Below are 25,349 nucleotides of genomic sequence, written 5' to 3' on the forward strand. Positions count from 1 at the left end.
CATCATGAGATAACTTACTAAGTTAATAGTCAAAAACCCTTTAGCCCAAATACTTCAGAATCTTTAGAGTGGGTTGAAATCCAGATGTGAATTTCAAGACAGATTTCACCAACTGGGTAGTTCAATTTCTAGATTCCCAGAAGGATTTAAAAAGAAGCAACAGTAAATAGATACAAACAAAAAATACCAGTTTCACACAGTTAACAAAAACACTAATAAAATAACTAGACTGAAGTAGAAATGACTGAATTATGAAGAACAAACCAATACAATTTAGTCATTTTCCCGTTTGCTGTTCATGCACAAACAGAAACAGAGTTTTACTAATTCCATTTATTATAATAATTTGAATAGTACAAAAAAACTTCAGTCATACAAATAAATGCTCAGGACTGGTGAATAAAAAGAGGTACAAGCACAGTGAGGGTGACATGTCATTACAAGTATCAGCTTTGGTAAAAATCCTTTTTTTTGTTTTTGTTTTAGGGAGAGCAGATAGGAATTCTTATAGTAAACAGTGTCTTACACTTTTCAGTACAAAACAGTGACTTAAACTACTTAGAAATCTGCTAAACATTTTAGGTTTCCATGCCACTTTCCAGTTTCTGACATCTTTTTAGAGGGATGGAGACCAGGGGAAGGGGGAATTTTAATTAAGCTAATTTAGCCATTTTCAGGAAAGAGTTTAAAGAGAATACATTGTTTTGCCTATATTAAAAAGAATTCCCCATTTTGTTACAAAGCAGTGCCTTGAGGTAGTAACTTGAAATTTAGCAAATATGTTGAATGTACCATTTGTGGTCCCTACAAAGGTTTACCCAAATTACAGGCCTCTGCAAAAGTGTTCACATTCTCAGAGGTATATTTTGGCACCTGAATTTGCTAAAGACTCTTTCTGCACTGAGCACCCTCTATCTTAGAGTTGCAGCAGCTAGCCAGGACATTTCTTGCAATATTCCTTCAAGCTGCTGTTGAAGCATCAGTGTGGGTAACTCAGAGCTTCTCTCTCATGCACTCTGTGTGGAGGTAGGGATAATGAGCAAGTACAATGTGGGGAAAAAAATCACACATGGACTGGAGCTGTGAAAAAGTGTATATAATAGCATTATTTAGAACTGTATTATAAAGAGCGAGGCATTTGACTTAAAATTGCACAAGTTATCTTCTTCTCAATATTGGCATTTTCTAATTTTTATGTGCCTGACACGAAATGACACAACCTTAACCTTCTCTTTCAGAATGTAATTCCACATAAAGTCACAGAGAGTGCTGAGTGGAATTACTATTGAAAATACCTAGAGAGGCTAGAATAATAGTATTTAGGACATGGGAGATATCTACAGTGCTTATAATTGCTACTAATTACATATAATATGGCTACTGTGACAATCCCATTGTGGAAGTAGTCCATAGGCATTGACTCAGTGCTGGTTGGAGGATCACTGTGTGAGCTCTCACATGTTATTATGTGTTATTAGCTATAATTAGGTGCCTGTGCACTGACTAATCATTTGTGGGGGTTTTTAAAAACTAATATTTCTAAGCCCATAAATAAAGTTATCTACACATTAACCACTGGTCTCCTATTTTAAGCTTCCCTGTTGTCTGTACAAAGCCTAAAAATATTCTAATGGCCATAAATTTAAAAATCAAAATTAATAACTATGTCATTTCTAATTCTTTTAGCAAAACTTCCAGAGGATGGTTTTCCCCAATTCCAAACCACCCATGTCTTGCCAAATACCAAGGCGCCCCTTTAACCAAATGCTAAAATATATCAATCTTCTCTGATAACTTCTACAAGACAGATTTTCAGCACAGTGAAGACTGAAAGTTTTTGAGAAGTGTAAAATGAACTGAAGCCAAATTAAATACTACAGGGAATATTGGAGTTATCACAGTGTTTTCATATTCCGCTAAATAAAATCTTCCATAATTTTATATTACCTGAACCTGCAGCAGGTTTGCCAGCCTGCACTGGAGCACCAAAGAAAGCGGGAGCCTTTCAAATGTGACAAATGTTAGATCTTGTTTCCTCATGAAAACATAGGGCCTTGGCTGTCACAAAGTCAAAACAATTTATAATAAGTAAATAGACCTTTGTTGTTTACTTTCTGTGAATCAGTTCACAGTTAAAACACAAAGGGATTTATCCAGAAACTTTATTTCACATTAACAGAAATAACAAGTTGCCCAGAAGTTGTAGAAGCCACTTAGACAAAATAATGCAACATACCAAAGCCTCTAGCTAGTCGGTCTGAAAAGCTGCCTTAATCAAGATGACTGGAACAACAGGCCACATGCTGCCATTACACAGGACAGCTGTGAATGGAGGGTATTAGCAAGCTGCTGCTCATATGGGAGGTGCTGTGATGAGCCATTACTGAAGGCTAGAAGAAGCTGCTTTAGATTCAGCTAATAGGGCATCAACATCTCTACATTCAGCTGTGACTACATCTCTTGTTTGAATATAATAAGCACCCTAATAATAGCAGTCATGCATTTATGTTATTTCCTTTTACTGTCAAAATTAAGACATGTAAGCAGATGGTGTATAGACTCAAGTCTAGTTTTGCATCCTATTGTTGGACAGATGTATTGGGAATGGCAGTTTATCATAATGATAAAAAATAGAAGAATCTACAGATGACAAAAATATTAAAATCTGAGGGTCTGAGACTCTTTGGAACCATCCCAGGGGTGCTCCCAGGCCTCAAATCTCTTGGTGTGATAGGAGCGGAGTATGTACATCTTCCTCCAGAATGCTACTTTAGGGCTATAGACCTCTCATAATTCACTCCTATTAACCCACTAGTTTTGAGTTAGTTCAGCACCTGCAAATATGTTGTCACTTTGGGCCAAAGACAGTGTCAACCACCTGGCTGTGACAAAGCACAGGACATTTTATTTTAGGACAAATGCATTATAGAGAAAACAACAGTAAACAGTCTACATGCATACTGAATTTACTAGGGTTTATCTATCATCAGTGTTGGATCTTGGCTAATACTGTATGTAATTTGTCAGTTCTTTCTTCCCATGAGCTTGACCTCCTCTCATATCTGTAGGTCACTTTATACAGGGTGAACGCCTTTCTTTGCTAGGTCTCTTGAACCAGGTGAGTTAGTCATATTTTCCACATGGGACAAACCTGAAAAATACAATCTGTATTGGGAATCTGTATTAATTAACTTCTCTCAGGGATTCCATAAGAAACCTGCCCAGTGCCCAGGGAGTTAGGAAAACAAGACACATAAATTGCCTGTTGATACACTAGTTCAGGTCTGCCCAATTTCTGAGTGGTCAGGGGCCCGTAGGCCCCCCAGCCACATGCTATGGGGGCTGCTCACAGCACTGTATAGCTCCCACCCATGCTGTATCGCATCAATCCCTGATGCACCACATGCACTCCCTTAGCCACACTACCTCACCTCCATGCACTGCACAAGCTTCATGAGCCATGCACACATCCCCAGTATGGTGAGCCTCCCAAGCCACATGGCCTCCCACTGGGCCAGGTGAGCTAAGCCACATGCCCCACACCCTGCACCATGCAGATGTGCTGCCTGCCCCCCTGCCTTGCACTGCAGTGGCGCCTCTGCATTCATGGGGTACAAGCTCCCTCTGACCTCCCTAGCCACAAGCTCTGTCAGCCTCACAGGCTCCCCACAGGGGCGGGGACACATAGTGGAAGCCAAAGGAGGACTCCAGCCACAGCAACTGGAGAGCAAAAGGGAGACTGGCACTCTAACCCATTGGGAGCCACATTCAGCCTATGGGCCACCAGTTACACAGCACAGCAGTAGTCTATGACGATCCCATGCACCTGCAGCATTTATCACACCACAGTAGAACAGTTTTTATGGTTTCCATCCTTCTACAACTTAATATCTATCACAAATGTATTGTCATTGAAAAAATATCAAGCATTTTTTGTTTAGGTGCCTAAATATGGACCTAACTCTAAGCATGCAGGATTGAAAATCGTGACCTGTTAGCTTGGCTACATATGTAGGCCAACATACGTATGTAGGCTATCAAAGCTATTTGTCTGTGTCTTTTACCCTAACCCGTAAACATTGCTGCTTCTCTTAGGTGCTGTGCATGCTGTACAATCTCATTGTGAAATTCTTGGTTGACCTGATTACAGCAAATATGATTCATTACCCCAAAAAACAGTCATTCAGCAGGTTTTTTAATAACGCAACCATGTCGGAAACATTAGTGTTCACATCAGCGAGGCTGCCCAATCATAATTGTAGGAGTACATTCAGCAAAAAATCTGGATAGTTCTTTTATACTTCTTTAGTAGGGAATGGAGTAGACAGAGGCCAAGGGAACAGAAAAGCCATCGTATACACAGGAACCTGGAAAAAAGGAAGAAAGAAATCAATCAACTCACATAGTTATGGCTAGGCATGCCAGGAGTATGATAAACATTGTTAATTGGAATTATTTCTTTTGCTACTAAGTGCAAAGTCTCATTACCTGAATTACAGGCATATTTGTGGGTTGGCTACCGATTAAAGGAAGCAGGTGACAGGTCTACAGCCCAACCTTTTGTTGTTTATACACAAAATCCCGGTGCCTAGGCTGCCCATTAAAGTAGACCACAAGTTTCCACTTCTGCACTCTCTGGGGAGGACCAACATGGGAGAAGATGGGATCATGCCAGCTGCAGGTCCTTTCTAAGGGTTCCTTTGCTCCTCTACTTTTCCCTCTCTTTATTCATATTAATACATGTATATATATTCTAATATTATAAAAGCCTTAGTCTGTCTGTCTCTAATGCTTTATTCGCACTCTGGTTGCCTCAGCAGCCAATCAGAGTGCTCTGGACAGACAGAGATACATGGCAGAGTGCTGCCATGACAGTGGGGACTGAAGGGCCGGAGCAGGGGTGGCCTTGCCCCCCCTGCCCTGCTCCTTGGAGGCAGAGGGGGACAATGGGGACCAGAGCGCCACCATGACAGAGGTGGCGGGGGCGCAGTGTACTGGCTGTGCAGCACTGGCCTCACCCTGCCCCACACGGTGGAGTGTCGCCATAACAGTGAGGACCGGGGCCGGAGCTGGGCACCCCGAGAGTGCCGGTGCACCCCGATTGGCTGCGCTCGCTGCTAAGGCAATGGGCAGGGGGGGGCAGCCTGGTGTGCTGATGCTCCCCCTGCAAGTGCTGGCCAATTGCTGCAGCACTTTCTGGGAGCGGCTGCTTCTCAGAGCAGCTGCAACGATTGGCCGGCGCTTGCTTCCTGAAGTGGCCACAGCCATTCCCAAAAGTGGCTGCAACAATCACAGCAATGGACCGCAGTGATCAGCTGTCACAGGATCAATCTCCTCCCCCCAGTCTGCAGGATTGGTCACGGGGGGGGGGGGGGACCTCCCCCCACTGGTTGTTGGGACTGGTCGCAGGGGAGGCATGTGCCCCACACGACTAAGGCAGCACTAGTCGCCCATGATCTCACGAGGTCCCTTCCAGCCCCTAATATCTATGAAATCTATGAAAAGTCACACAAGGTGGTCTTTCAGAGCCCAGTGGCGATGCATAGGGGATGCAGGGGGTGCACCCCCTGAGCAGCCACAGCGATCGGCCAGCTCACGATCCTGGCTATAGCGATCGGCCGAGAGGGGACCCCCCCATCAGTGAGACTAGCCATGGGGGAATCCCCCCATTGCTGGGGGGGCACGTACCCTCCCTAAGGCAGCACCAGTCATCCATGTCAGAGCCTACCACACATGCAGTGCCTATCACACCCGTGTGTGGTGCAGTCTGCCCGTGCACCCCCTATGCATTGCCACTGCATGAGATCATCGAGTCCAGCCCCCCTGCCATAGGTAGGAAGTCTGCTGTAAGATAAGCATCCAAATGAATTTTGAATGAGTCCAGAGTAAGTGCTTACACCACCCCTCAGGGGAGTCTGTTCCAAATCCTGGACACTCGGACTGTCAAGAAGTTTTTCCTTATGTCCAGTCTAAATTGGACTTCGAAAAGTTTGTGGTTGTCATATTGAATGAAATAGTTTGAATGTTTGTAAAGGTTGCCCACTAGCCAGTTTCAGGAAGAAGATAAGATTTATCTCCTTATCTAGTTCATTGTTTTGGGACTACGTGCAAAAGATCCTGACTTTGCTTAAAGTCTTAATTTAAATTTCATCTTTTAGAAATCTTTTACAAAGAGAGCAAATATCCTGAATTCCAAGAGCTCAAACCCTGAGGCCTTTTGACCAGGTTGGTAAGAAAAGGGCATTTGCAGTGATATGGAAGTTTCCCAAAGGTAATTTAAAATGCTCAACAAAGGTAAAAGAATCTGTTGAGTAAGATCCGAGCCCAAATTTTGGAGCAATGATATATTGAGTAGGAGGAGCCCACTGACGGCAGCTCGCTCAATAAAAACGGTAACTTGCTGTCCCAATTTGGAGGTGACTATACTTGTAGAACAACGAAGGAAAAATCGCAAGTATAGCCTGGTTCAGACTGATCACCTGAAACTACCCTCTCCGTGAACACGAATCTCTTAGTTCACGCTGAAGCCGCGGAGCACCTGAAAGGGACTGAAGGAAGGGGACTTAGTCCTATCACTGCTGAAGCCAGCCTATTGAATTGTATTGCTGAGCCCATTTAATTGAACCGTACTACTGAGGCCAACCCATTAAATTGTACTACTGAGGAATGAAACCATATTTTGGTATTTGGCTTCTTGGAATTCTAGGATTGTAAGTATATTATGAAAATAATAGTATTGATTCAAATTTAACTTTTAGTTGTAATTGTAGTTGTTTTTGTAACACTAATTCTTATAGTATTGTTTGGGAAGGAAGTGCATTCGGAGCATTGTTTCTGATATATGTAATTATTGTGTTTTTAATGTTTGTGGTGTTTCTTAAAGCTAAGCAGTGTTATATACGTAGCAAAGAGTTTTAAAATAAAATTGTGTTGTATAAATTAAGTGTGTAATCATTGTGAAATCGTGCAATCAGTTAACTACTCCCCCAGCCAGTGCATCAAAACGAATCAGTAAATTGTGTGGGATTTTCTCTATTCCATAACCCACTAGAGACAGTGGTCATTAGACCTCGTTATCCCTTGGGAAGCCCTGGTGAACAACTGTTCTCCCAGATCCTGGTGCACCCCTTATATACTTATAGGCTGCCACCAAGTCCTCCCAAGCCCTCCCAAGCCTTCTCTTCTCCAGGCTGAAGAGTCTCATGTCTGTCAGCCTCTGCTCATAAGGCTTGCTCTCTTGGCCTTTGATCATGTGGGTATTTGCACTCCTTTGCACTCTCTCAAGCTTATCCATGTCTCTCCTGAAGTGGGGGACCCAAAACTGGATACAGTACTCCAGTTGCGGCCTCACTAAAGCTGACTAAAGTGGGAGGATGACATCCCTGGTTTTGCTTCAGAGGCATCAGTGGATGCATGCCAGAGTTTGGTTTGCTTTGGTGGCTGTGGCATCACATTGGTGTCTCATGTTCGTCTTGTGGTCAATCAAGACCCCCAAGTCTCTTTTGATTGTGGTGCTAGCGAGCTTAGCACTGCCAAGCCTATAAGTATGATGCTGGTTTTTCCTCCCATGGTGGAGCACCCTGCACTTCTCTACATTGAATGCCATCAGGTTTTTGCAGAAGGGGCAAAGCAGTGCCATGTAGTGAAAGACATAGAATACACTTCCACATGGTGATGCAGATGAGAAGAAGTGGGGCGGTGCTAGTGGGGTAGCCAGGCCTCAACAATCCCAGGACTTGATTGTACACACTGCACTGGTTATTAAAAGCGCAGGTGGAGGAGGAGGGAGGTTGGACAAGCAGCTGTGGTCCTTAGCACAATGCCCAGTGCCTTATCTCAAGATCTTGGCATGCAGCTAGGTGCAGGAGGGGAAGGCAGATGGGGAGAGGGATATCAGTAGCTCTTGCTCCAGTGCTGAGTGTACAGCACATATCTGATACACAATGTGTCAATCAGGCTATTACCATAACTGCTCCACAACTGACGGTGAAAGGAGAGGAACCCACAGCACAGAAAGACAGAATGATCTCTGTTATGGACTAACCTCCATAAGAAAATGACAGGGCTTAATTGCTCAGTTGAACCAAGGTGGTCTGCATGCACCCACACTCACCATGGAATGAGGGTGTGGACACTAGATTGCTATGAGGCTCAGTCTGGCGTTCCCGCTCCCTTCCCAGGAACACATGCTGGTAGTGTTTTCAGCCCCTTGCCAACCTCCTGTACTCTTGCTTGATACCTGTGGTATAGAGGTAAACAAAAGCAAAGGCTTGGGCTTCCCACCTTGGCACAAGAAAACTTACCATGTGAAGACAGGGAAGGGCTTCTGTATGTTCCCTTATACTGATTGTGTCCATGGGGCTGGGACAAGGTCAACATCATGAGAAGCAATGCAGGCAGCACTGGAGAGCTTGGGCTGCAAACCCTTTGTTATTAGGGGTGGTGGGGAAGTTGCAGACTGGAGACACCCAGAGAACTGGGGCTGGTCACTGTCCAACTCAGAGTCTATCTCCATGTCCATGCCACTCTCCTGGAGAGGCAGAGAGTTCTTAACCTGGCTCAATTCCATGGTCATCTCTAAGGTCACCATGGGGGTATATGGCTGAGTGAGACTCACAGTGATGGTGTTATCCATGTTTATATCTGTGTTCTGGAAGATGAGCATCATGCTCTCCATGTGCTGGCATACACCATGTCATTTACCATGGAGGACAGCTCCTCATTGTATGCGCACATCCCCGTGTACATTGGACACATGGTTGGCATCATAGGCCTTCATGAACCACTATCTCAGCATCTTGTATTTTGAGTGGCACTAATGCCAATTGTGCTTGTGCCCATGGGCTGCCATTTTCATGGCAATCCACTGCTTGGTTGCAGTGGCTGGAACAGAGTGCCTTCTGGTTTTCCCCCTCTGGATGCCTTCTAGTTTTCCCCCTCCCCATTATCAGGTCAACTATTTCATCTCAGTTTCAGTTGGTGCTACACTGGCAGACAGTGGTGGGAGTAATCGGTGAGGTCATGGCTTGAGCTCAGGATGTCCTCATGGGATGAGTGGCATTCACAACCAGTTCTGATGTTGACCTTGACCACATAGATGGTAAGCATAAGTGTCCCACAAGTCAATGTGGAGAGCAATCAAGGGTTAGGCCAACTATGACTTATAGCCTACAATAATGGCACAGATGCATCCATGATGTCACGGGAAAAAAGTAATTGAACATTTTATCTGGCATTCTTCAATGGGAGTTGACCTGGGACAGTGGAAAGGTATGACTGTAAATATGCAGTTAAGTGCAGGATGAAACCCAGGCAAAACGTAATGTCCATTTACAGTCTAAGAGTCAGGATTTCTTATATCTTTCCTCACTTGCCCAGAAAGTCCTCTCATTATTTTTCTGCTTTTCTTTCCTTATTTCATGGTTGCACTAGCAAAGCCCACCATTGTTTTACCTCTAAAGTTTTTTTTACAGTTTATATATTGCTATGTTTTCATAACCAAATTACATAAGGTTACATAACTTATTAATAATTTTCAATGCAACTAAGGATATAGCATGCACATATACACCCTGTATACCATTGTGCCTGTTTACTAATAGTCTATTACTAATTAAACCTTAGGTTAAAACCTTCTGGCAAGCTGTTTCCTGTTGTGACTTCTTACTTAAGTTAAATTCCAGGACTTATTAGTGGTTTTGCTTGGAATTTTGTTTACTTTAAACTTTTTGCTAAAATACCAACTGCAACACTTACAAAGTTACTGTAGTAAAACATATTGTCTTATTACCTTATAACCTGATACCATTTTTTGCTGAAGCACTTGGTATTTTCCACTTCACAACAAAGGATAAGTCATATGAGGAAGGTGAGTGTAGTTAAAACTAATAAAAAAAATAAGTGCCAGATGTGCTTATAGTAGGATATAACTTCACCAAATAATAGTTGACATTGCATAGATGGCATCATTTGAAACTGATTTAGTTGCAGAATTAAGGTAAAACAAGAGCCTTGTCATTAGGATGCCACAAATAACACATCAGATGGCACACTAAGATATATACTTCCTACCAATCAGCTGTGTTGCTTTCTGAATAATTGTTAGCATTCTGCATTTCTTATCTCTGGAAAAACACAGTGTTTTACTCTTTCATAACTTCCCTGTGGAGTTGTTGGATTTGGATTTAGGACCCAGATGCCTTGTTTTGGAGGAATGGGGTGGGGCCAGGGTGCAGGCTTCACTTTGAGGCTTATTCTAACGTGTCAGATGTTAGAATGGCAGCAACCTGGAGGTGAGATGCCAAGGCCCACACCCCCGTCCAGTGGGCAGATAAGATGGGCTGGTGATGTGTCTTTTGTCCATGGTGGCCTCGGGGACCCTTCCTGGAGGATGGGGATGGGGACAGGGACCCTCTCAGGGAGGAGGATGGGGAGGAACCCTTTGTTACTTTGAAGTCTCTGTTTTTGTATTCTCCATCCCTCCTGATGACTCATGATGACTTTTGATCTGTGTCTATCACTGGTTGGTCTCTCTGTGTGGTCACACATTCACGTAACTTTCTGGGCCTTTCTCTAATTTGGTCTGTTCCCGGAAAACCAGGACTCAGACCTCCCCCCCTGCTTTGAGGCCTTGTTAGCTGGTACCCCTTTATTTGATGTTATGGGACAGTATGGTACATGCCCCTAGTTTCCAGACTGTTTTCCAGACTATGTGTCCTTGTTGGCCTTGTTGTGTTAGACAGCCTGTCTGCTTTCAAGGCTGTGTGACTATGTGACTGTGTGACTCAGAGTCTTAGAAATCAGTTAACCCCTCCTGCCCATCCTGAACCATTTTAACCCATATATGTATACCTATAATCCAATTTCCAAACAACAAACTTTTAAGTATCATTTCATAGATTTCATAGACATTAGGGCTGGAAGGGACCTCGGAAGATCATCGAGTCCAGCCCCCTGCCCCAGGGGCAGGAAGTCAGCTAGGGTCAAAGGATCCCAGCAAGATAGGTGTCCAAATGTTTCTTAAGAGTCCAGAGTAGGTGCTTGCACCACCTCTGGAGGCAATCTATTCCAGGCCTTGGGGACTTGGATAGTAAAGAAGTTTTTCCTTATGTTCAGCCTGAAATGGTCTTGGAGGAGTTTATGACCGCCTGACCTTGTCATCACTTGGGGCGCTCTGGTGAATAGTTGTTCCCCCAGATCCTGATGTAAAACCCTTATAAACTTATAGGCAGTCACTAGGTCACCCCTGAGCCTGCACTTTTCCCGGCTGAAGAGTCCCATGGCTCTCAGCCTCTCATCATAGGGCCTGTTCTCGTGCCCTCTGATCATGTGCATGGCTCTCCTCTGGACTCTCTCAAGCTTTCCCACATCCTTTTTAAATTGTGGAGCCCAGAATTGGATGCAGTACTCCAGCTGCGGTCTCACCAAGGTCAAGTACAGCGGGAGGATGACATCCTGAGATTTGCTTGAGAAGCATCTATGGATGCAAGCCAGAGTTTTGCTCGCTTTACCGGCTGCAACATCGCATTGGTGGCTTATGTTTATCTTGTGGTCAATCATGACCCCAAAGTCCCTTTCGGCTTTGGTGCTAGCAAGTGTAGCACTGCCAAGCCTATAAGTGTGATGCGGGGTTTTTTTCCCTAGGTGGAGTACCTTGCATTTTTCAGTATTGAATGTCATCAGGTTTTCATCCACCCATTTTCTGAGCCTGTCAAGGTTGGCCTGGATCACCAGCCTATCCTGAGGAGTGGACGCTTTATCCCAAAGTTTGGTGTCACTGGTGAACTTGGCCAGTCTGCTTCTGACACCAATGTCCACACTGTTAATAAAGATGTTAAAAAGTATAAGTCCAAGGACAAAGCCTTGGGGGACCCCATTGGTTGTGGAGCACCATGATGATTTACTTCCATCGATTATTGCTCTCTGGGTCTGACCTTGGAGCCAATTCACCAGCTATCAGACTGTGATGTAGCCGAGGCTGCAGTTGGCCAATTTTTCCATGAGGAAATCATGGGACACCAAATCAAAGGCTTTTTTAAAGTCAAGATATATGACATCAATCTCTTCTCTTTTGTCCAAGTGATATGCCACCTGGTCATAGAAGGACACACAATTCTAAGCCAACAGAGTAAGGCTAAGATGTATAAAATAGATAAATGGGGAAAATGGTTTTATAATTAAGACATTGGACTAGGATCTAAGAGACCATGATTAACATGGATTTCACATGTGAACTCAGGCCGATGGTAACTTTTGCTGTTGGCACTTTTTTGCAGCTGCAAACCCCAATGATCTGACTTGGATTTAGGGTGGGCCAGTACAAGTGTTATTAAAATAGACTTTTTGCCTATTGCTTTTAATTTTATGTATTTTCTTGAGTTTTGCATTGCCTTAAGAAACTCCATTTTGTATTGTTCTGTAGCATGACATAAGTGCTCAACCTTTTACTCTTTTGTATGCTGTATGGGTGAGAGTGTGTTTGTGGAAAAGGAAAACATCACCTGGCGACTGGCTGAAGAATGAAGACAGATAAAAGACCAAACAAGAAAAATTCACCCCAGAATAGTGAGAGAACAATGGCAATTGACCTTCAAGAAAGAACACAGTGATAACCCAGCAAAAGCCCAGAGGACTGGGTGAGTTGACAAGGCCGTAAAAGATGGGGTAAGACGTATCAATTTTTGGTCTTGTTCTGCATGTCATCCTGGAGCATCGGTTCGTCAAACAAGATGGACCAGCAGGAGCCCATCTCCTACTCATGATCAACTTAGCTGGCCACTAAGTTGAACCGAGCACTGATAAGACTGGTAATGTATACCAGTGCAGAACAGAAATTGGGGTATGAATGTGGTGTGTGTGTGCATTAAGCACTTAATCAATAAATGCGGCATCTTGCCTTCTCTTCCCTCATAAGGTCTCACTCGTGATTTGAGCAATTGGCAATTTGTATAGCACAAGGACCTGGCCCTCGCTGCTGCTTCTCACTGCTACCCAGGGTCAGCATGGATGGCGCCTCCCCACTCCCCTGCTGCCAAAGCCATGCATCACCCAGCCACTGTGTGGTGTGACCAAAGTCCTTGCCCACTGAACACCCATGCCACCTGGCTCTTACACTATCTACACTTATATTTTCCAGTCTCTTCTACTACTCTTGATCTTTTGAAGAAGAAAATTCAGGACAAGGGCCTTGTAACTGATTCTATGCTCTTAGATGGTGCTTCGAGGCACAACTGGAATACAAAAAGGCTGGCTCCTAAGTTCTTATTTAGATTTCCCAAAAAGCAATCTGATTTTTCTAACTCAAAAAATATTAAACTATGTGGAAGGTGTTGGATACTCTGCAGGTTTGGAAAATCAAGTCAATTATGTGGATCACAAAACATTATGAATGTTAGGTGTTCTTGAAAATACTTGCATAACTATGTGCATCAACACATATTTATAGACCATTATTAATAGTATGGACCTGGTATTGAAGAAAATTCATAAATTTCAGTGATTAAGGTACCAATAATGATGTCAATAATAAATAAACTGAAGATAGCTTGGTTGCATGATATAATATGTATGCAATTCTAAGTTGCTCAGTATCATAGTATGAGAGTCATATGAGTTAACCATGCTAACGTCACTTTGCTGACTGTTGCGTGTGAAGTATTTATAGACATGAACATTCACGAACACTTTATCCTAGGTAGACAATTAAATATTCTGGAGGATTTTTCTAATGCTGGGTGTGTCTGTCTGTGTTATATACCACACACACACACGCATACACACACATATATATAGATGCAGATGCTGGTAACAAGACACAGTTAATATAAACAACATGTATTAGAGCAATAGTGGTGAAATATGGCTTGATAATATGCTACATGTGCACCCACACAAGTTTGCCTTAAATGGAAAACAATTGAAATTTTATATGAAGGTAGAAAGACCTATCTAATGGAAACTTTGGTATAGGCCTGCTGAATGTGAGGTGGAAAAAACAGGTCACAAAACAAAAATAACTAATGTTAATATTTGTATGGGAACTAGTGCCTACCTTGGATAGTCTGATGGCCTATGTGGGCATGTCAAGATGAGCCTGCACGGCCTCTTGTTGCGTCTCAAAGCAGTTTGAGACACGACAACAGGCAAGCTGGGAACAAATAATGTTCCCTACGCTGCATATTTGCAGCGGGCGTTCAAAATTTGATACCTGGATATCCAGGTATCAAAAAACAAAAATCCACAGAAAAAAAGCAGGGCAGGGCATGGTCCAGGACCGTGTCCTGAGGCAGCCGGAGGTTTGGGTCCTCCAAAGAGATACACTGGTAGCCAGCCAGAGCATCTCTATGGCTGTCCCTTGGGTAGGTCAGGAGTGAGGGGCCTTGGGTGAGGGGCAGGCTGTGGATTGAGAGTGAGGGGCAAGGGCAGGGGCAGGGCACTGGCATATCAGTGCTGTTCAGCACTGCACATCCCGGTGAGCGAAGGGTGTAGGGCCAGCTCTGATTTTTCTATGACAAAAAAGCCAAAAGTAAATGCCAAAGTGTATAGATATTTAGAATCTATTTTATTATGACAATAGAGGCACTGGTAGGCTATAGCCCCCCAACAGAGCCAAAGTCCCCCAACACGTGCCCACAGCCCCCCAACAGGGCCCACATGCTTCCTGAAGGGGCTATCTCCCCCTCCCCCACAAGGCCTACGTGCCCCCATCTGGCCCCAGCCCCTGCTCCCTCCCCCAGCCCCCCCGATCATTTCCTCGCCCAGTCCCAGCCCTCAGTCGCTGCCCTGCCCAGCCCCAGCATCCCTGCACTCACCGGCTGCAGCAGAGGCTGTCAGGGCTGCTGGAACTTCATGGCACAGCCCCGCCATGCAGAGTGAGTGCAGGGTGCCGCCGGCTGTCAGGCAGCTCAGGGCCACTGGGATGGAGCAGTGCCAGGCCTAGGTAACAGCCAGAGCTGCCAGATAGTGCTTGGTGTCATGCAGTGCCAAGCCAAGCCACACCTGCGCGATACAGCAGCAGCAGTGTGGGTGCCAGGTGGCCAGGGCCAATCCCCAGTGCCCCCCGCTGCTCTGCGCCATGAGGCTCCAAGCGCTCCAATCATCATTGCTGCTGCTGGTAAGGTTGGGCCGTGTGGTGGGGAGGGAGGGAGGGAGTGGGGCTAGGTGGGGAAGTGATCAGGGATCTGAGGAGAGCAGGGGAAACAAGGGGAGAGCAGGGAAAATGAGGGGACAACTGGGGAGAGCAGGGGAAATGATAGTGCTGGGGAGAGCAGGGGCAACAAGGGGAGAGCAGGGGAAGTGATCGGAGAGCAGAGGAAATGAGGGGAGAGCTGGGGGGAGCAGGAAAAATGAGGGGAGAGCAGGAGAAACAATCAGGGAGCAAGGGAAACGGGAGAGCTGTGGAAGCAATTGGGGAACTGAAGAAACGAGGGGGGAGCAAGCAGGAGGATAGGGCCAGGTGGGGGGCCCCCCATGGTCTCCTACTCCAGCTCCCCCAACTCCCTGCTTACCTGGCATGAAGCTGGATCCAGGTCCCTGCAGCCTGCACTGTTGCTTGCCCCACACAGGCAGGCAGCATGCTTCAGCACCCGATCAAGGGCCAGCCATAGAGATGTTCTGGCTGGCCTCCAGAGCATCTCTCTGGAGGACCAAGCCTTCAGTTACCTTGGTCTGGTTCCCTGCCCCACTTTTTTCGCTCGGGTGGTTTTTTTTGACACCTTGATATCCAGGTATCTAACATTGCTGCGCTGCAAACCTGCAGTGCAGGGAATTTTTTTTTGGTCCGCACATGTGTCTTGCAGTGTCTCAAAGGGGTTTGAGATGCTGCAAGAGTCATGGGCACACTCATCTGGACACACCCTGTGAGGCTAAAGGAGTTTGGCTAAGAAATGTACTTAAAGCCATCTTGGACTTTTTAAAGCCCCTAATCAAGTAAGCATCTTCTCCCTCTCCCTGCTCTTGGCGCCCCCTTCATTATGCTCTGTGTGTAATTACACTTCCCCACCCCTTTCACCTCTTGCCATCTCTCCTTATGCCTTTGGTTTACACAGGACGGGAAAACCTGCCTGCTGCCAACATTATCCCAGCTGGAGTTGTGTGAGGAGCCGGGTTCATCCAGGGACAATGGCAGGTGGGTTCCCCCTCTCTGAGCCTGTTCCTGGGATGGTGAGGAACACTGGGGAAGGAGGGGCAGGCAGGGACGGGAAACCCACCCTGCCCCCACTACTGACATTGCTGCCACTGCCCCTGGCTGAGCCTGGCTCCCTGCACAGCCTGGCTGGAGAATGGTAAGAGTGGCTCTGCAGCTCCCATATCCCTGGGTTATCCATGGACAATGCAGCTACAGTTTGTGGAATGGGAGGGGAGGGGAGGTACTACTGAGCATGAAGGGTAAGGGAGGAAGTGCTGAAAGTAGAGAAGATTCGTATCTTCTTCAGAGACCTAAAATAAGCCCCAGGTTGCTGCTCCACAGCATGGTACTAAAGGTGGGTACAACAATGCCATTGCACCTGCTCTGGATCCATCTCTTGCATGATGCATCAAATACTGATGCCACCATATCAATGATAAGTAAAACTAATTTTAAAGAATAATCATTAACTGCATTTACACCAGAAAGTACTAAGTATCTGGATTTCTCAAGGTTTATATGATTTATTAGTTACTGGATTATCTCTTTGTTTAGAGAACATGTGTCTTAATGGATTTAGAACACCAGAGAAGATGAAAGTAAGTGTTTTATCAAAACTAGGACATAGATGTATATCGTTATTTATACAGATGATACATAAAATGGGCTAATTTTAAATTTTTTGTCTTTCATATCATAATTAAGGTTATCTTTTCCCTACAATGGAAAAAACACCATTATTCCTAGAACAAAGCTGCAAAATTTCACAAGGCAACATTTAGTTTAAGAATTGTACAGAAAGGACAGGGTGGGGGAAAAAAGGGGGAGGGGTTGTGCTCTATGTTAGTGAGCAATATACATCGACCCTCATCGAGACAGAATCCAAGGTTGAGGAAGTAGAAGGATTGTGGGTTAGGCTACATGGGGGGCAAGGAGAAAGGGATTTGGTGGTAGGGGTCTGCTACAGACCCCCACATCAAGGGGAAGAAATAGATTCGGGGCTCCTGAGGCAGCTCTCGGAGACCATAAAAGCTAAAGAGGCGGTAGTCATGAGGGACCTAAACTACCTGGACATCTGCTGGGAGACACAGACAGCAAAGTCCCACCGCTCACGCAGGTTTCTAACCTGTGTACAGGACCTCCACCTGACTCAGGAGGTACACGGTCCCACTAGGGGGAATGCCATACTGGATCTGGTATTGGCAACGGGGGACGACATGGTAGGGGACCTACAGATCGGTAGCCATCTGGGGGATAGTGATCACCTAATAATAGTATTCACCATAAGATGTCGAGTGGGTAAGGTAACTAGTAGGGTGAAAGTGCTAGACTTTAGGAAAGCTGATTTAAATGAACTCAGGCGATTAGTTCAAGGACGCACTGCAGAGTAGGAGTTTTGAAGTGATGGGAGCCCAAGAAGGGTGGCTGTGCCTTAAGGAAACGATCCTTCAGGCACAAAGCGAGACGATCCCCGTGTGAGGTAAAAGAGGGAAAGGGGCCAGAAGGCTTCCCTGGCTGACCACAAAAATCCAGGGCAGCCTAAGGGCCAAAAGGGGAGCACATAAAAAGTGGAAACAGGGAGAGATCACCAAAGAGGAGTATACCTCCTCTGTTCATGCTTGTAGGGAGGCAGTTAGACGGGCCAAAGCTACCATGGAGCTGAGGATGTCATCCCAAGTAAAGGACAACAAGAAATTGTTTTTTAGATATATAGGGAGTAAAAGGAAGGCCCAGGGAGGAATAGGACCCCTGCTAAATGGGCAGAAACAATTGGTGACGGACAGGGGGGACAAGGCTGAACTCCTCAACGAGTTCTTTGCCTCAGTGTTCCTAAGCGAGGGGCATGACAAGTCTCTAACTGGGGTTGTAGAGAGGCAGCAGCAAGGCGCCAGACTTCCATGCGTAGACCCTGAGATGGTGCAGAGTCACTTGGAAGAACTGGATGCCTTTAAGTCAGCAGGCCTGGATGAGCTCCATCTGAGGGTGCTGAAGGCACTGGCCGACATCATTGCAGAGCCACTGGCGGGAATATTTGAACGCTCGTGGTGCACGGGCCAAGTCCCGGAGGACTGGAAAAGGGCCAATGTGGTCCCCATTTTCAAGAAGGGGAGGAAGGAGGACCTGGGCAACTATAGGCCAGTCAGTCGCACCTCCATCCTCAGCAAAATCTTTGAAAAAATTATCAAGGCTCACATTTGCGAGAGCCCGGCAGGACAAATTATGCTGAGGGGAAACCAGCACGGGTTCGTGGCAGGCAGATCGTGCCTGACCAATCTAGTCTCTTTTTATGACCAGGTTATGAAATGCCTGGACACAGGAGAAGGGGTGGATGTCGTATACTTAGATTTCAGGAAGGCCTTCAATATGGTATCCCACCCCATACTGGTGAACAAGTTAAGCGGCTGTGACTTGGATGACTACACAGTCCGGTGGGTGGCGAATTGGCTAGAGGGTCGCACCCAGAGAGTCGTGGTGGATGGGTCGGTTTCGACCTGGAAGGATGTGGGCAGTGGGGTCCCGCAGGGCTCGGTCCTTGGATACTCTTTAATGTCTTCATCAGCGACTTGGACGAGGGAGTGAAATGTACTCTGTCCAAGTTTGCAGATGACACAAAGCTATGGGGAGAAGTGGACACGCCGGTGGGCAGGGAACAGCTGCAAGCAGACCTGGACAGGTTGGACAAGTGGGCAGAAAACAACAGAATGCAGTTCAAGAAGGAGAAATGCAAAGTGCTGCACCTAGGGAGGAAAAATGTCCAGCACACCTACAGCCTAGGGAATGACCTGCTGGGTGGCACAGAGGTGGAAAGGGATCTTGGAGTCCTAGTGGACTCCAAGATGAACATGAGTCGGCAGTGTGACGAAGCCATCAAAAAAGCCAATGGCACTTTATCATGCATCAGCAGATGCATGATGAATAGGTCCAAGGAGGTGATACTTCCCCTCTATCGGGCGCTGGTCAGACTGCAGTTGGAGTACTGCGTGCAATTCTGGGCGCCGCAATTCAAGAGGGATGCGGATAACCTGGAGAGGGTCCAGAGAAGGGCCACTCGTATGGTTAAGGGCCTGCAGACCAAGCCCTACGAGGAGAGATTAGAGAAACTGGACCTTTTCAGCCTCCGCAAGAGAAGGTTGAGAGGCGACCTTGTGGCTGCCTATAAGTTCATCACAGGGGCACAGAAGGGAATTGGTGAGTATTTATTCACCAAGGCGCCCCCGGGGGTTACAAGAAATAATGGCCACAAGCTAGCAGAGAGCAGATTTAGATTGGACATTAGGAAGAACTTCTTCACAGTTCGAGTGGCCAAGGTCTGGAACGGGCTCCCAAGGGAGGTGGTGCTCTCCCCTACCCTGGGGGTCTTCAAGAGGAGGTTACATAAGCATCTAGCTGGGGTCATCTAGACCCAGCACTCTTTCCTGCCTATGCAGGGGGTCGGACTCGATGATCTATTGAGGTCCCTTCTGACCCTAACATCTATGAATCTATGAATCTATGAATATCCACCTCCAAGGAGGAATATTCTGCACTGGTCCGGTCCTGCAGGGAGTGAACCAGGAAAGCCAAGGCTGTGATGGAAATCCAGCTAGCTACATGTATCAAAGACAATAAAAAGTCCTTTTTCAGATATGTGGGGAGCCAGAGGAAAAGCAAGGGCAACATTGGACCTCTGCTAAACTAGATGGTACAACTGTCAACCGATGCCCAAGAAACAGCCAACCTATTAAATGGGTACTTTGCATTGGTTTTTCATCAGTCCCACAGGACACCCATGTCCATTATGGGACAGGGAGGCCCGGGTGAGGAAGATTCCCTGCCCTCCATCAATGCTGACCTCGTGAAGGAACACCTTGAGAGGCTGGATACCTTCAAGTCAGCCGGCCCTGACAATTTACACCCTGGGGTACTCAGGGAGCTGGCTAGCATCATAGCCCAGCCCCTGGCATGGATCTTCGAGAACTCCTGGCACTCTGGTGAAGTACCCGAAGACTGGAAGAAGGCCAATGTGGTGCCTATCTTCCAGAAAGGGAGGAAAGTGGATCCGGCAAACTACAGGCCCATCAGCCTGACCTCTATCCTGGGCAAGGTCTTGGAAAAGATTATTAAGGAGGTCATCCTTAACAGACTAGCTGATGGCAATATCCTGAGGGATACCCAGCATGGTTTTGTTGCGGGTAGATCTTGCTTGACCAATCTCATTTTCTTCTATGACCAGGTGACCTATTACCTGGACAAGGGAGAGGAGATTGATGTCATATATCTTAACTTCAAAAAAGCCTTCCATCTCGTATTCCATGATCACCTCTTGGCAAAACTGGCCAACTGTGGCCTTGGGTCCACCACGATCTGCTGGCTGGGGAATTGGCTCCGTGATCGGACCCAGAGGGTGGTGGTTGACGGAAGTCAATCGTCATGATGCCCTGTGACCAGTGGGGTCCCCCAAGGCTCTGTCCTTGAACCTGTATTGTTCAACATCTTCATTAAAGATGTGGACATTGGAGTCAGAAGCAGACTGGCCAAGTTCGCCAATGATACCAAACTCTGGGGTAAAGCGTCCACACCTAAGGACAGGAGGGCAATCCAGGCTGACGTGGACAGGCTCAGCAAATGGGTGGATGAGAACCTGATGGTGTTTAACACCAAAAAATGCAAGGTTCTCCACCTTGGGAGGAAAAGCCTGCAGCATCCTTATAGACTCAGCAGTGCTACGTTGGCTGTCACTCCAGATGAAAAGGACTTGGGGGTCATGATTGACCACAAGATGAACATGAGCCTTCAATGTGATGCTGCAGCTAGTAAAGCAAGCAAAATGCTAGCTTGCATCCATTGATGCTTCTCAAGTAAATCCCGGGACGTCATTCTTCGGTTGTACTTGGCCTTGGCGAGGCCATAGCTGGAGTATTGTGTCCAGTTTTGGGCTCCACAATTCAAAAAGGATGTGAATAAGCTTGAGAGAGTCCAGAGAAGAGTCACACGCATGTTCAGAGGTCAGGAAAACAGACCTTATGACGACAGGCTGAGAGCTATGGGGCTCTTTAGCCTGGAAAAGTGCCGGCTCAGGGGCGATCTGATGGCCACCTATAAGTTATTCAGGGGTGTTCACCAGGATCTGAGGGAATGATTGTTCACCAGAGCGCCCCAAGGGATGACAAGGTCAAATGGTTATAAACTCCAGCAAGACCGTTTCAGGCTGGACATAAGGAATAATTTCTTTACTGTCCGAGCCCGCAAGGTCTGGAATAGCCTGCCGCTGGAGGCGGTTCAAGCACCCACACTGAACTCCTTCAAGAGAAATTTGGATGCTTATCTTGCTGGGATCCTATGACCCCAGTTGACTTCCTGCCCCTTGGGCAGGGGGCTGGACTCGATGATCTTCCGAGGTCCCTTCCAGCCCTAATGTCTATGAAATCTATGAAATATGCATATTGATAACTACTATCAAATGCTTTATATATTGCTGGAAATGTTGCAGTGAATTCACGAAGATGGTCTATAAATTTTAGTTTATTGGAACTCTGGCTAATAAATCCTCAGGAGTCAAAGGACAACATGAGTATAACAAACATTTTACAATGTCTGCCATAAAGAAGTTGTTTTCTGATGTTGTTTTCCATCAGAAATGTAAAACTTAGATATCCAAAGCACCAAGTATCATGCAAAGACATAATAATATATATGTAGCACAACTTCTGCATTGTCATTGTCATAGGATCACATGAAAGTAGGCCTGGAAGGGATCTCATGAGGTCATCTAGTCTAATCTCTAGCTCAAGGCAGAATCACCCCTGACTAAACTAACCCAGCCAGAGATGTCTAACCTGTTCTTGAAAACTTCGAAGGATGGGAATTCCATGGATTCTTTAGTTAGCCTATTACAATGCCTGACCACCCTCATAGTCAGAAAGTTCCTCTTAATCTCCAAACTAAATTTCTCTGAAATCACCTAAATGGTTGTCAGGTGCAATTTTCCTTTTGTGAAATGCATGCCTCTGAATGAATTAATTTTAAGAAAAAAATAATTTCTTACCTTGCCTACCTTGGCACTCACCATCCATGGCTAGTAACTTTCTCGTTAAAGTTTGTTTGGTTTGTCTGTAGATATATAGCTGCTTTAGGATCATCAAATCTTATACGCTCCTGAGAAATTAAACAAATCTGAAGTGCAGGAGAGGAAAACAAAGCAGGAAGAATAAGCAAGACCCCCCAGAAAAACAGTGCGTTTCTTTCTCCCATCTCTGAATGGATAAAACTCACTCCCAAGCAACTTAAACAAGAGACCTGCCTTGAGAGTAACACCAAGCCAGAATAGGAAAAGACATAAAAAACACAATGAATTATTTGAAATAGGAACCGGTGCTCCTCATTTTTTACATCACTTTTGTTCTAGCTTCCCACATTTTCTTTTCCCTTTATCACTTTGCACCTTGCTGACCTGGCTTATAGATTCAAAGAACTCAACAGCAGGTCTGCTGTCTGGCAGTAAGGCCTAAAGCCTCTTTTGCCTCTTGCACTTTCACCCTTATTGGACCAGGCTCCAAGCAGTCCCATCCGATCACATAGACTTTTTTTCCCCACCCCATGTATTTTGTTTTACATAGCAGGTTGTAATTTTTGTCATTTAAATTTTCTAACTAAACCACAGCAATAATAAGACAAATTACTGACCAATACATTTCCTAACATATGACATCTTATTTATTTGTATCCTGTTACCAGAATCATCCACATCTATATATAGACACATGATTGTTTCCCATTTTGCATTCCATCAGTCCTCAATTCACACCTCACATATAATGGCTTAATATCAGCCCTTCAGAGGTAGCTTGTATATGTTCATCCCCAGCCTCTAATGAAGCACAGCCTTGACCTTGATTTTTATCTACTTGTACATTTCAATTTGACATATCATACTTTTCTGCATGTGCTTGGAAGTGAGTGTGCATCTGGGTGCTAACAGGATTTCCTTCCAGTGCGTAGGATTTTACCTTGCTACTTACATGATAGCTCCTCTCTTCTATCATTTTGACCTACAATAATATAAACCCTTTTTCTTATCTCTGTTTGCATGCAGATTAAAAGTATTCTACTTCTTGTTCTCTTCTATTACAGTGGTATGAAAGGCATTCTATATTCCTCTTAAACTATCTTCTGTGTGCACAGGTTTCCCTCACTTTATGTGGGTTCTGTATGTGCAAATTCGCTCTTATGTGATGACCCTTTTTATATGAAAAATTAATTATATGCAAGGTAAATTCACTCTTATGTGATCAGTGTGGTGCAAGCCTGCAGTCAGCTGCTTTGTGTGGTGCATTGTGGGACTGACATGCACCAAAATATAGTCTCCTGTGTGGATCTGTTCTCTTCAGTCATTGTCTGCGACACGTTTCTGTAGCTGCCATCATGTGCTTGTGTGTACTGTCTGCTGTTGGTGAGTACCAAAATTGTCTTGCAAAAGGGGTAGAAAGGGGTCTGGGGGTGCTGATTTGCACTAGAAACTCATGCAAGAACTGTTGTTATATGATACAACTAAGTGGAAGAGCAGTAGTTTTGGATCCACAGTAGAATATTGTTGATTTCAGTATTTTTGTTATCTCAAGCTTTTGAGAATATACTTATGGACTTCTGTTTGACTGTCCATAAACTATGATTATAACTATTCTGTGAAGGTCTGAATTAACATACCAGAAACAGAAGCTATCATTCAGAACGTTTTTGTGACCTCTAGGCTATGCTACAGCCTCTGACCTTTGCTGGATCTCTCTGGTCCTCCAGATTGTGTTTGTTTCTTTGGCTTTTACTGACATCCTGGCTGCTAGGAGTTTCCCATGGTGGTGATATAGCTATGGTGATCCAGGGAATATGTGAGAAGCAAGATCTGTGAGGTAAGGTAATATCTTCTATTGGACTAGCTTTATAGTTTGGAGAGATGTGCTCCTCCCAGCTGTAAAATATGTCCAATAAAAGATATCTTCTCACTTAATAAATCATGCTTCACAAGTTTCATAGCCAGAAATGCCTCAAGTGTGAAACTGATATTGAATGAGCAATAAACACTGCCAAAACAACCTCCCCCCCTTCATCCATTCTTACTATTGATTTATATGTTCAAAATGTTGTATAATCATGAGCTACATCATCAAAACATTTAAGGTTCTTTGCCATTATTTTTCTTTACAACTGAGAGAGAAGTATTCATTCTTTATATTTCATACCATTTGTGTTTGCAATATCAGTAAATTATGTTTCCTGCTAGGGTACAGTCTTTCATGTCACTTCTTATTTAAAGCCAGCTCTGAAAAATGGCTGTATATTTGAAGGTTCTTGTGCTGCCTCCTCATTTCCTCCCATTAGTGGGCACTTACACACATTCATTAACACTGGCCTACTGGCAAGACTAGGCTAGGATTATTCCATATCCCTCTTGTTGAAGTCATGCAGCTCTGCAGTAAAGAAAGAAAAATTCATGGGGCTAGAAAGTAAGAGGAGACATGATCATACAATCATAGAAACAGAAAATTAGGGTTGAAAGAGACCCCAGGAAGTCATCTAATCCAACCCCGTGCGCAAAGCAGAACCAGCCCCAACTAGATCATCCCAGTCAAGGCTTTGTCTAGCCGGGTCTTAAAAACCTCCAAGGATGGAGATTCCACACACTTGCTCCAGTGCTTCACTACCCTCCTAGTGAGAGAGTTTTTCCTAATACCTAATGTAAACTTCCCATGCTGCAACTTGAGACCGTTGCTCCTTGTTTTGTCATCTGCCACCACTGAGAACAGTCTAACTCCATCCTCTTTTGAACCCCGCTTCAGGTAGTTGAAGGCTGATATTAAATTCCCTCAGTCTTCTCTTCTCCAGACTAAATAAGCCCAGTTTCCTCAGCCACTTCTCAGAAGTCATGTGCTCCAGCCCCCTAAACCATTTTTGTTGCCCTTCGCTGGACTCTCTCCAATTTGTCCACATTGTTTCTGTAGTGGGGGACCCAAAACTGAACACAGTACTCCAGATGTGGCCTCAACAGTGCTGAGTAGAGGAGAATAATCAATTCCCTTGATCTGCTGGCAACAATTCTGCTAATAAAGCCCAGTATACCATTAGCCTTCTTCACAACAAAGGTACACTGATGGCTCATATTCAGCTTATTGTCCATGTGATTTGGCAGCCTAGCATTTTTTTTAGGAACTTTATGCAGTGATTGATCAATGTAAAATATATAAGCATTGTT

The 25,349-nt window shown here is 45.2% G+C and overlaps 1 long non-coding RNA gene across 4 annotated transcripts in view; it reads right to left on the reverse strand.

The window, feature by feature from the left end:
- Positions 1–272: 272 nt before the first annotated feature.
- LOC106739461 (uncharacterized) overlaps positions 273–25,349 on the reverse strand; it is a 37,975-nt gene continuing 12,898 nt past the window's right edge. Inside the window, exons 2-4 of one of the 4 annotated variants that reach the window (XR_002086879.2) lie at positions 22,152–22,261; positions 8,114–8,239; positions 273–4,367 (exon numbers count right to left, since the gene is read on the reverse strand). This is a non-coding gene — a long non-coding RNA (uncharacterized LOC106739461). Of the gene's footprint in view, positions 4,368–8,113; positions 8,240–22,151; positions 22,280–25,349 lie in introns of all 4 variants that reach the window. The other 3 variants (XR_002086880.2, XR_002086878.2, XR_002086877.2) reach the window with 3 other exon arrangements.

Source organism: Alligator mississippiensis, chromosome 2 (genome assembly GCF_030867095.1).
Source record: "Alligator mississippiensis isolate rAllMis1 chromosome 2, rAllMis1, whole genome shotgun sequence".
Classification (NCBI taxonomy): Eukaryota; Metazoa; Chordata; order Crocodylia; family Alligatoridae; genus Alligator; species Alligator mississippiensis.